This window comes from Arvicanthis niloticus, chromosome 20 (genome assembly GCF_011762505.2).
Source record: "Arvicanthis niloticus isolate mArvNil1 chromosome 20, mArvNil1.pat.X, whole genome shotgun sequence".
In the NCBI taxonomy this organism is placed as follows: Eukaryota; Metazoa; Chordata; class Mammalia; order Rodentia; family Muridae; genus Arvicanthis; species Arvicanthis niloticus.
Genome location: NC_047677.1, coordinates 43,322,715 through 43,333,079, shown reverse-complemented (window position 1 = coordinate 43,333,079; position 10,365 = coordinate 43,322,715). Strand labels below are relative to the sequence as shown.

At 51.8% G+C, this 10,365-nt stretch overlaps 1 long non-coding RNA gene across 2 annotated transcripts; it reads right to left on the bottom strand.

Moving 5' to 3' along the window:
* Positions 1 to 60: 60 nt before the first annotated feature.
* On the bottom strand, positions 61 to 8,828 carry LOC143435166 (uncharacterized). Of its 2 annotated transcripts, none has more exons than XR_013105223.1 (3): positions 8,694 to 8,828; positions 3,186 to 4,387; positions 61 to 576 (listed from the first exon to the last, which is right to left on the bottom strand). It is a non-coding gene; the product is annotated as an uncharacterized LOC143435166 (long non-coding RNA). The 2 variants fall into 2 exon arrangements; XR_013105224.1 differs by lacking the exon at positions 8,694 to 8,828 and adding an exon at positions 6,885 to 7,346.
* Positions 8,829 to 10,365: the final 1,537 nt, after the last annotated feature.

The following is a 10,365-nucleotide window of genomic DNA, read 5'->3' as shown; positions in this document are numbered from 1 at the left end:
CTCCTTCCACCCACCCATCCTCCTTCCTCCCTCCTCCCTCCCTCCTCCCTCTCACCCTCCTTTCTCCTTTCTCCCTTCCTTCCTTCTCTTTTTCCACCTTTCTAAGACATATATAATATTTCAGAGCAGAGAATTAACAATGGAATAGTCAAGAGGTGAGTCTTCTCTCTGTGTGTGTGCATGTGTGTGTGCATGTGTGTATGTATGTGTGTGTACAATTTTTTATGTAGAACAATCTACACGCGGGCAGCAGGCTGGGCAGTAAAGTGATGACCATCTATCGCTGTGGGCGTGTCTTTATAGCAGACACTCAAGAGCATGGCTGGTCAGACCCATTTCTATCAAGTTGACGAGGAAAATGGTTCCTGTCAGACTCGCCTGTGTCACACCATGGAGAACATTCAGTGACAGAACTTGTCACCCTGGGATGGCAGTGACTCACCTCTGCTTGTCATTCAATGACAAAGACGTCCTCGAGGAAGGCAGGCAGCCCCGGCGTCAGCCATGTAAGCAATGGTGGTGACAGAATGTCATATGTCTCTCTCCCCAGCTGCTATTACCTCAGAACTAGATTATCTAGAAGCAGAACGAGGGAGTTTGAATGTCATTTATTATATGTAATTATATGTAATTAAATTATAATAAATTAAATATCACCCGTGGGCTGGATCATACATCTTTTTTTGTTGTTTTGTTTTTCGAGACAGGGTTTCTCTGTCTAACCCTGGCTGTCCTGGAACTCACTCTGTAGACCAGGCTGGCTTCGAATTCAGAAATCTGCCTGCCTCTGCCTCCCAAGTGCTGGGATTAAAGGCGTGCGCCACCACTGCCCGGCATTAGATGCCAACTTCTGATTGATCAAGACCTTGTGCAGAATGGCGTAGGTCTACATCTAACCATACATCATAATAGAGGTGGTTGTTCTCTGTTATACTTGGGGCATGCACATGGAAGACAGGGAGTGCACATATCTCACACAGATATAGCTTTCCCCAAGATATTTTCCATCTGCAGCTGGTTGGCTCCATGATGGGACCCCTTGGACGTGAAGCTGCCATACCACTCTAGTTCCCTCTGTTGCAAACCTGATTCTCAGCTCAGTCTCTGGAGAGGACAGGGCCTCCACAGCCCTGGCACCTCTGTGGGCCACTCAGGGGCACTGAGGGATGATGTCTAAGAGACCAAGAACCCAACTGCTGGTCAAACACCTGGGGACATGGAGCCCAAGGAAGAGACAGGTAATCCAACAATCCCCTGCTCAGCTGTTAGCCCTTCCTCCTACTGCCCAGGGATCTGTCTCAGCCTCTTAGGGGTAGTTTTCTCTTCCATGGCTTCTTTGGGAATCTGGAAACCTCTCTGACCCACTTGGAGGTGGTATCAGGATAGCAAGAAGGAAATGGGCTCTTTCTTAGCAGGAAGCTAAGCCTTAATTAGCATTTTCTCCCTTGCCAAGTTGGGGATCCAAGGGCCAGGAAATGACAGCTGGGCCGAGTTCATAGCTGCAACCAGTGCACCCAGGGTGAGCATGTGTGTGCGGGGGGGGGGGGGGGGGGGGGGAACAGGCCCATCGTCAGGAACCAAACTGCCTCCACCTCCTGTGCCACCTCCACCAATAGTACCTCTTCGAGCAAAGAAAGCTAAAAAGGTTGTCTGTTCGTGTCGGCGCAGAAGCCCGGAGCGTGGTCCTATAACAGCCTTCAATTAAGCCAGTGTATTTGCATTTTCATTAAGATTAATGAATCATGCATGACTCAGTGTGGCAGAGGAGGAGGAGGAGGAGGAAGAGAAGAGAAGAGAGAGAGAGCGCTAACATAGAGGAGCCCCTCCATAGTGACAAGGACCCACACCCCCACACACACACACACACACTGCAGCATCTCCCAAGGGCTTAGGGCAGCATACCCTCAAGGACACTATGTCCCGTCCTTGGCCATGTGACTCAGGGCTTCTGTTTTTCCACACTTACACAGCAGCTTATCCCATGGATGACAATGAATGTGACATTAAACAAACCAAGTTCCCAGTTACGTTTGAGATATGCCAGGCTAGACAAAACCAGGTAGATTCTAACAAGGAGACTTCTTGGAGACACAAACATGCTGGTGATGTGTGCCCGGAACCCCAGGTTCGTGTGCACATCGAAGCATTTTTCTCCAGACTCCATCTTTGAAATGGCATAGGATTTCCTATGCTAGGCAACCCACAGTCCAGAAGGATGCACCTACATGGACTTGAATAGGTCACAGCTTTGCTGTCCCCAGAAAGGGCATGTATGGTTTACAAATACATCTGTATGGAGGTGAGGAAGGGGGCTCCTAACAGAGAGTGCGTTCTGGGGTGCTGCTCACACCTGTGATGATTGCCCAGGCCTCTCTATCTACTAAGTGACTCCTTACAGGCTGAGTTCTCTTTGCAACAGCACCCTGGCTCCCCCCTTTTCCTTGTCTGTGCCGGTCTCTGTCCTGTGGTGTGTTCCTGTCATTTAGTCGGCTTTGAGAAGGAGCAGAGATGAAATTGGATGTTTGCCTGTTTCTGTGGGAACCAACATCCTCCCTCTATTCCAGCATGAGGTGTGGGAGCCCCTGGCCAGGCTCAGGAGGGAGCAGGCAGGTGGAGAGCACAGAGAGAAGTGCCATGCTCACTGTGGCCCTCAAGAGGCCCGTGAGGCTTCGGTGACCCTCCTATATGGTGAAGGGGCTACCTGACCTTTGGTCTGAGGACAGTTTGGGCTGTCCAATGCTTAAGGAGTCTTAGACTTTGCTCTGCTTTAGGCCTGGAACCCACGGGTCCAAGAGCATGACAAGGAGAGACAGATTGGAGCTTGGCACAGCTTGGTTTGGGAGCTGTGCCTGGTGAGGGTCAGCTGTATAGAGGTCAGATCAGAAAAGAACAAAGGAACGTGAGTTGAGCACCCACCCACCCTTGTTGAGTGTTTCCAGGGACCTTGGGGACACTGTGATCTCTGTCATTACTGCAGCAAAGCCTGTGTGACCGGTGATAAGGCTTACAGGGCAGCTCAAGGCTCCCGTGGGCTGTCCTTGTTCCCCGAGGCCACAGGGTGCACCTCCCCAGAGCACATGGCACACAGTGCATTGTGGGATCCTGATCTGGTGACAGTTAAGGTTGTCCAGCAGACACTTTGTTTTAGGGTCACTCTAGGAGAAGGATCTCTGGGAGTTGCTTACCTTGGGGTAACTCTCATACACACTGATAGTCCTTATTGACACTGTCACAAGTCCCAGCCAGAAACAGGGTAGTGCAGGCACCCAAAGGCACCCCAGATACCTTCTCTACTGAAGCGTGTTTGGGTGAGTGAAGCCATCAGCGCTGAGGAGCTGGTGCAGGTTTGCAACGGAGACTGCCTTCTCTTTGTCTTCAGCACCAGCACCCAGCTTGGCACCCAGTGACACGCCTGTTGTTCTAGCATAGTGTGCGCCATATTCCTAGGGAGAGGGCACTCTAAGTAGGATGGTTGAGATTATTTAAATCCCAAAGCTACTCACGGGAAGCCCAGGGCCTGTATAGACAGCCTCACAAGCTTGGTTAACACAAGCCTGAATCTCTGAGCCTTAGGTAGAACGCACCCTTGATGCCCTCTGAGGTATGGCTGGAGACTGGGGTTCTAGGTGTCCCTATGTCCCTGGTCTGAGTCATCCGCTCCACTGGTACTGGGAGTCTCCCGTGAGAGTTGGGTATGGTTGAAACAGGGACTCCCTTCTATATTCTCATGCTGTGAGTGTTGCTTCAGGCAGGAGAATCTCAGATCCAGGAGGTGTTGGGTTCAGGGCCTGATCATATTTGTTGCCCTTGGAGAGTCTGGAAGACTGACAGCTTTAGATTTTGCAGTTATCAGTAGAAGCTGGGGCGGAACCATCACTGCAAGGTCTAACTGTTTGAGCTTGGACCATCAGCCCCCTCCTCACTGAAAGATCTGAACATTCCCTGCCTCTCTTTCTAAGTGCCAGAAAGCCAAATTTTCCACGCCACAGCCTCAGAGGACACAAAGTCCCACAATGCAATGGACTCCCCTGCTGCCCCAAAGAGGCACAAGTTTGGGGAAAGTGTATTTAAAGGGTTCTTTCCTATCCTTCAGACCTGCTGGATCAGAAGTGGCAGGCCGGAACCCAGCATGCCTATCCTGTATCCCCAAAGAACTCAAACTGGTTTTAGCAAGAAAGGGCCAAGTGTTAACTCAGATGATTAGAGGTCCGGACACACTGTTGTTTCAGGCACAGCTGGATCCAGGAGATCTCAGGATTCCTTTGATCAGAGGCTCAGTTTTTTCCCCAAGAGGACACAACTTCCAGAAGACATCTCTGCATGATAGCCCAGCCAGCTTGGCATGGCAGACTTGAGGCCTTAAGTCCAGTGGAAAAGAATGATATCCCTTTAAAAAAAAAAAAAAAAAAAAGAATGATGTCTTTTCTGAGGTGTAGCCATACAGAACTGACCTCGCTCTGGAGCAGTGTGGGATTCATGGTGACCCTCTGTCCTCTGGGACAGACTGAGGCTGAGGGTAGAGTCAGCCCTAGGTTAGACAGCTCAGATTGTCAGCTGGCCTGGTAGTCTACTTGGGGTGTCTTAGAAGTGAGTTTCTCCACAGGGGGAGCAGTAGAGGTGTAGTTCACAGACCTCTCCTTGGGAACTGAAAGGGGTAAGGGAGGAAGGGATGTAGGGCTGAGAGCCTCCAGAAGACTTGACAACCAGGCTGAGTGGCAGCTACTGGTCCACATGCCCTCCACTCCCTGCAGCCAGCATTGCCATGGCAACAGCAGCAGCATCCAAGGCTTCCAGGCGTTTCTGCTTCCAGAGGCGGCCTTTACCCTCCCCCTGCTCCTTCTCACCAGTCTTCTGCCTCAGTCAGATGGGCTTGGAGAGGCAGTTTCCCTGGAGAGCCTGAGGCAGTCCTGCTGGGTCCCAGCTGGGCACAGGGCAGAGACAAGCATGGAATGATAACAGTCCTGCCAGGCACTTTGCTGAGGCTCCACCTCCCTGGGCTGGCTACTGTCTGAGGTGAGCAGACATTTCTCCCCATCCCCACAGTTGCTTCTGTCCTCCATAGATCTCTTTGTACCCTCAGAGTGCCCTGTACACCCTGCCACCAGCCTGTCAGATTCCCCATCTGTATGTACAGTGAGGTCATCTGGTAAGTCTAAGCCAAGGTCACTGGAGCTGGTCACATCCAGGGTGGCCCCAGAATCCCTAGGATTCTCTGACCTGGGTTTCCCAGCCCTTCCCACAGCCCCATACCCCTGCACGACTTAAAGAAATAGAGGCAGCACCAGCATACAGCCCTTTGCCACAACCTCCCTCTCTGGTCACACTGGGCTCCATTCCCACATCCACTCCGGTACTGGCTGGTTTTGTGTATCATCTTGACACAAGCTAGAGTCATCAGAGAGGAAGGAGCCTCAGTTGAGGAAATGCCTCCCTGAGATCCAGCTGTAAGGCATTTTCTCAATTAGTGATCAATAAAAAGGGCCCAGGCCATGGTGGATGGTGCCATCCCTGGGCTGGTGGTCCTGGGTTCTATAAGAAAGCAGGCTGAACAAGTCAGTCAGCAGTACCCCTCCATGGCTTCTGCATCAGCTTCTGCCTCCAGGTTCCTGCCCTGTTTGAGATCCTGCCTGACTTCCTTCAGTGATGGATGGAGATGTGGAAGTGTAAGCTGAATAAACCCTTTCCTCCCCAACTTGCTTCTTGGTCATGGTGTTTAGAAACCCTAAGATAAGACAATATGACTCACAGGGCCTTCTGTCGGGTCAGAGTTCATGTGAAGGGGCCACTGGGCCTTGTGCTCCCTCAAATATTTTTGTGTCCATGCTGGTTTGAGACACCATATGGGGCAAGTGTGTTTGGTGTCTGTCTGTCTGTCTGTCTGTCTGTCTTTGTAACCCTATTCCTGTACCTTCCTAAAGGGTCAAGAGTTTCCGGTTGGGACTGTCAGACCAGCATGCTGTGGCTCGATTCTGTGTCCTGGTGCCTCAGTGTGCTCACACCCGTTCACATGGGTGTATAAACAGGGCTAGAAGCTATAAGTACGTGTTAATGTTCTGAGTGGTTCTTAGCACAAGGAGAGGGCATCCATGGGGGAAGATCTTTACCAGGGTTACAGAGCCTCTGTTCCTGGAGGACAGAGCCATACTGCCTGCCTGATTCTATATTGCCAGGCTGAGACTCTCAGCTGTTTGTTGGGGGAGGGGGGGACATCCTAGGCTCTCCAGCTGCTTAGTCTGAACCCTGGAAAAGAGTTCAAACCCGCCCCCAAGCCACATGAGCGATGAGAGTTTCAAGATGCACAAGAGCCTAGGCCAGAGAAGAAAGACAGCAGGACCTGATTAAGCAGAGCTCTCCTGTACACAGAAACACTGCAGGTGCACTCTGGTGCTTACAGACCTGCCAGAAGCTTCTGCCATCTGCTACTTCCCTGTAAGCAGAGGATGCTACCCCCAAGGCCTTTCTGTGTGTTTCCCAGTTGCCACAAATGTTCAGAGAATTCCACAAGCTTGGCTGGATGGCCTTTAAGTCTAGGGGCCAGCATTGTGGAGCCGTTCTTAGCAATGTGGGCCACTCTTCCCTCTTGCAAGCCTCCTGGGAGAAAGAGGAACCTCCGTATCATGGTCCCGTGTCAGGATCCTAAAGACCTATAGGAGGTGCTAGCCAAGAAGTTGGGGTAGGGCAGGGCTCCCCTTAAGAACCTGGAGGGTACACCCAGGGCCTTGGGGAGCCCTTTCTCCAGGTACCTCAGAGTGGCTGGAAACCAAGGCAAAGAGTCTGTGCTGGGGACCAGAACCTGAGCCGGGTGATTGGTATTGTTGGAGAGAGAAAATAAAAAGCATTAAAGAGCCAGGCGTCCTCCTGTGCCTCACGGAGAAGCCACTTACTGCTTCCTGAAGCTTCCCAGGTCCCTTCTTCCACCCTCTTCAGTCCTGTAAGTTTTCCTGATCTTCAGGCTCCACTGCACAGGGCTGGGACAGCACTGGATTCAGGTTTTATGGGCCTGCCACGTACGCATGCTGGACACCTTACGCTGAGCTCCAGTTTAAGGAAATTAATACAGAATCTCCATCACAGTGTATTTAGGGTTGAAAACGCAGTCAAAAGAAATTCCACTCGAGTGACGAAATCCAGAAAAACAAGTCACAGACAGACAGCTCACTGTAAAGCCTTGTGATGGTGACTTCCTGGACACCTGGGCCTGTTCTTCACAGGACAAGGTCTGTCCTTGACCTTGGGACTGAAGCCGGTGCACAGTCAGCCAAACCTTTGTGAGTCTCTTTAGGGACTCCTCTGTTGGGGTGTTTTGCTCTCACATGAGGCAGTAGACTTGGCTGTATGTTCTACAGCCTAAGCCACTGCGTTTTACTCCAGGGAACTTTTTACTTTCCAAGTAGGAGGGCTGACTCCACAGGTGTTGCCAATAACGGTGGAGGTTTGGGGGGGGTTGGGAGGGGGGGTGTAGCAGAAACTTCCGGAAGCCAGCTGTGCTCTGGAAGGCAGCACTAACAGGAATCACAAAAGTGGGTGTGAGTCTGGGGTGTGAACTTAGCACTGAACCCAAATCAGGAAGCACAACTCTGTGTCAAGCATGGCCACTCTGTGGCCCGTCACTCGGGAGCAGGGAGGGGTTCGGCTGGAGGGTGGCTGCTCCCACTATCCTTCCTGTCTCCAAGACTTGGATCCACTCGTGGTTAGAGTCCTCCACTGGTGACCAGGGCTCTCTGAGTATCCAAAGAGAGGAGGCAGATGGCTTGCCCAGAAACAAGACAAGGAGGAGTGGAACCCACCTCAGGAGTGGGAGAGGGCACAGCCATACTGGTGCCTGACCCAAGGTCAAAGGGTTTGCTATCCTGAAAATCCTCTGCCAGCCTTTGCAGTACCCAGGCCCAGCATGCTTCTTGAATGACATGGGACAGTTACCCACACAGGGACAGAGATGCCACCCATCCCAGGAAGCAGCTTCCTTCATCCCGGGAGCAGCAAAAGCCGGTTAGCTCCTGACAGGAGCAGAGACTTAATAAGCACTAGGATCTGAGCATTGTTGGTGGTAGGCCAGGAAGGGAGGGAAGTGGCAGAGTGGCAGGACCTTTGTGTCCCTGTTTTACCAAGCCAGAGACATCATCCGAGGTGGCAAAGAGAAGGGTCCTATCTGTGAGAGCAACAAATAACACCCCCTAGCCACACATATACACACATGTAATGATTTACAAGAAGCAAGAGAAATTCTCATAGTCTGGAGGCTGAGGGTCAAGGTCAGGGTGTCTGTCCAGTAAGGACTGGAAGGAAAAGAGAAAGGATGGGAGAGAGGGAGGAAGAAGGGGGAGTGGGGGAGGAAGGAAAGGGAGAAAGAAGGAGAGGAAGGGAAGGAGGAGGGGGAGAGAGAGGGAGAGGCTGCTTTGCAAGTGTTATTCTGTCCTTTTCAGAGGGCAGAGACCTCGTGACCTTGATGACCTCTCTCAGGCCCCCAGTCAACACCGGTCCCTAGGCATTTGCCCATAGCAAAAGGTCTGGGCCAGCAGCGTGCCTGAGCGGGGCCTGGCTGTGGGGAAGGAAGGTTGGTTGCAGCGACCTCTGAGCAGATTACAGGTAACACGGCTGAGAATAAGGCCTGAGGTGAAAGGTGAATCAGCGTGGTGGGCTCTCCTGAGGGGACACAGGGCCGGTGGTGTTTTGTTTTGTTTTGTTTCACCCACCTTGCCGCACAGCACCACGAAGACACTGATTCTCCTCCTGCCCATCCCCGGAAACCCACGGATAAGGTTGCTGCAGGCTACAGGCTGAGATTGCTGCCCACCAAGCAGTGCAGGGCACACGGAAGGACAGTTTCATGGCCGCGGCCCCTCCCCCCACCCCTGCCCCACTACCACCGCAGGTGAGTTACAGCTGCAGGAACAGGAAGGGGAAAGGTTAGCTCCGTTGCTCAGCGAGAAAGAACCCCGCCCCCACCCCACTCCTTCCTCTCTTCCTTCTTGCACTCAAGAGTGCGCAGTGGGGCCTCGCAGTGCATGGCACTCTATCACAGTGGTGCAGACACGAGCTCCGCCCCTCTGCACAGATGTGGACTGTGTTCCCGGCTTGGTTGCAGAGTAGCACGGCGGTACAGGCAGGATGGAGGGTCCCCAGACATCCTCCCAACAGCTGCACAGAGCCCAGGTGTCAGATGGGCAGGGAGAAGGGAGCAGCAGGCAGCAGGGTGAGGGCTATCAGGTTGCTGTATAGCCAGGGGTGGATGCACAGGAGGGAGGTGCTAGGCAGGTGAGCAGATTGTCAATCATGCAGGGCTTGGGCGGGTCCCTTGGCCCCTCTGCCCTAGCTCCCCTGGGCTGATGAACTGTCAGCCAGACAGAGAGGCAGGCTCTAGTGGTTGTCAGGACTGACTCAAATACTGTATGGAGAAGCCTTTGTGGGGAAAGCTAGAAGGACCTGCAGGAAGTCTCATTCTGGTGGCTCTGTCTATACCAGGTGCAAAATGAGGAGAGACATGTGACTCAACAATTTCTCCCTTTCCGGAACAAGTTGGGGAGAGTGGGGCCTTTTGTCCCCATAGGCAAGGTCAGCTAAGATGACAAAGCACCAAGACCGCAGAGGCCTAAAGCCATCTAGATGTATTTCCCTCATAGGACGTCTATTCTGATGGATGCTGAGGGACTCCTCAACTCACGGACAGTGGGCAGAAATAAGGAACACAAGCAGGGAATTGACCAGGATCTGGTCCAGCACATTTCTCAGTACTCATGGTCTCAGCCACTGCCTCCCAGGATAAATGGATGGATGGGTGGTTAGATGGGAGGATGGGTGGATAAATGTATGTATGTATGTATGTATGTATGTATGTATGTATATACAAATGGATGGGTGGATGGATGGGTGGATGGATGGGTGGATAAATGTATGTATGTATGTATGTATGTATGTATGTATGTATGTACAGATGGATGGGTGGATGGATGGGTGGATAAATGTATGTATGTATGTATGTATGTACAGATGGATGGGTGGATGGATGGATGGATGGATGGATGGGTGGGTGGATGGGTAGATAAATGTATGTATGTATGTATGTATGTATATATGTATGTATGTATGTATGTACAAATGGGTGGATGGATGGATGGATGGATGGGTGGGTGGATGGGTAGGTGAATGGGTGGATAAATGTATGTATGTTTGTATGGACTGATAGATGAATGGACAGATGGGTGGGTGGGTGGATGAATGGGTGGATGAATGGGTGGATGGATGGGAGGATGGGTGGATGGATTGGTGGATAAATGTATGTATGTATGTACGGATGGATGGATGGATGGATGGATGGATAGATGGATGGATGGGTGGGTGGATAGATGGATAAATATATGTATGTTT